Source organism: Mus caroli, chromosome 5, assembly GCF_900094665.2.
Source record: "Mus caroli chromosome 5, CAROLI_EIJ_v1.1, whole genome shotgun sequence".
Lineage (NCBI taxonomy): Eukaryota > Metazoa > Chordata > Mammalia > Rodentia > Muridae > Mus > Mus caroli.
The window spans coordinates 17,628,218-17,630,015 of record NC_034574.1 but is presented as its reverse complement, the minus strand read 5'-3'; the positions used below and the strand labels follow the sequence as shown (position 1 = coordinate 17,630,015).

General features: G+C 42.5%; 1 pseudogene; it reads left to right on the top strand.

The window, feature by feature from the left end:
* The first annotated feature begins 6 nt into the window (after positions 1-6).
* LOC110294149 lies at positions 7-877 on the top strand (annotated as a pseudogene).
* Positions 878-1,798: the final 921 nt, after the last annotated feature.

Genomic DNA, 1,798 nt, shown 5'->3' with positions numbered 1-1,798 from the left:
GCTGTCCTTCATGCACACCTTCAACAAGACCCTGATGTTAAAGTGGCTTGTGAAACTGTTGCTAAAACTGGAATGATCCTTCTTGCTGGGGAAATTACATCCAGAGCTGCCATTGATTACCAGAAAGTGGTTCGTGAAGCCATAAAGCACATTGGATATGATGACTCTTCCAAAGGGTTTGACTACAAGCCTTGTAATGTGTTGGTTGCCTTGGAACAACAGTCACCAGATATTGCCCACGGTGTTCATCTTGACCGGAATGAGGAAGACATTGGTGCAGGAGACCAGGGTTTGATGTTTGGTTATGCCACTGATGAAAAGAAGAGTGTATGCCTTTAACCATTGTCTTAGCACACAAGCTAAATGCCAAACTGGCTGAACTACGACGCAATGGTACACTGCCTTGGTTACGCCCAGATTCTAAAACTCAAGTGACTGTGCAGTATATGCAAGATCGGGGTGCTGTGCTTCCCATCAGAGTCCACACGGTTGTTATATCTGTTCAGCATGATGAAGAAGTTTGTCTTGATGAGATGAGGGATGCTCTGAAGGAGAAAGTGATCAAGGCTGTTGTACCTGCAAAAGACCTTGATGTGGATACAATTTACCACCTACAGCCAAGTGGCAGATTTGTTATTGGTGGGCCTCAGGGTGATGCTGGCCTGACTGTCTGAAAAATCATTGTGGATCCTTATGGCGGTTGGGGAGCTCATGGAGGAGGGGCCTTTTCAGGAAAGGATTCCACCAAAGTGGACCATTCAGCTGCTTATGCTGCTCATTGGGTGGCAAAATCCCTCATTAAAGGAGGTCTGTGCAGGAGGGTTCTTGTTCAGGTCTCTTATGCTATTGGAGTTTCTCATCTATTGTCGATCTCCATTTTCCATTATGGCATTTCTCAGAAGAGTGAGACAGAGCTATTAGAAATTGTAAAGAAGAATTTTGATCTTCGCCCTGGGGTCATTGTCAGGGATCTGGATCTGAAGAAGCCACTTTATCAGAGGACTGCAGCCTATGGCCACTTTGGTAGGGACAGCTTCCCATGGGAAGTGCCCAAAAAGCATAAATATTGAAAGTGTTAACATTTTCCCCAGACTTGTTGGTGTAGGTTACTTTCTCCTCTATAAGTTTTAGTGTCTCTGGTTTTATGTGGAGTTCCTTGACCCACTTAGACTTGAGCTTTCTCCAAGGAGATAAGAATGGATCAATTCACATTCTTCTACATGATAATCGCCAGTTGTGCCAGCACCATCTGTTGGTTTTAGCTTCTTTCCACTGGATGGTTTTAGCTCCCTTGTCAAAGATCAAGTGTGTGGGTTCATTTCTGGATCTCCAATTCTATTCCAGTGATCTACCTGTCTGTCACTGTACCAGTACCATGCAGCTTTTATCACAATTGCTCTGTAGTATAGCTTGAGGTCAGGCATGGTGAATGCACCAGAGGTTTTTTTTTTTGTTGTTGTTGAGAATAGTTTTTGCTATTCTAGGTTTTTGTTATTCCAGATGAATTTGCAAAGTGCCCTTTCTAACTCAGTGAAGAATTGAGTTGGAATTTTGATGGGGATTGCATTGAATCTGTAGATTGCTTTTGGCAGGATAGACATTTTTACTATATTGATTCTGCCAATCCATGAGCATGGGAGAGCTTTCCATCTTCTGAGATCTTCTTTGATTTCTTTCTTCAGAGGCTTAAAGTTCTTATCAAACAGATCTTTTACTTCCTTAGTTAGAGTCACACCAAGGTATTTTATATTATTTGTGACTATTGTGAAGAGTGTTGTTTCCCTAATTTCTTTCTCAG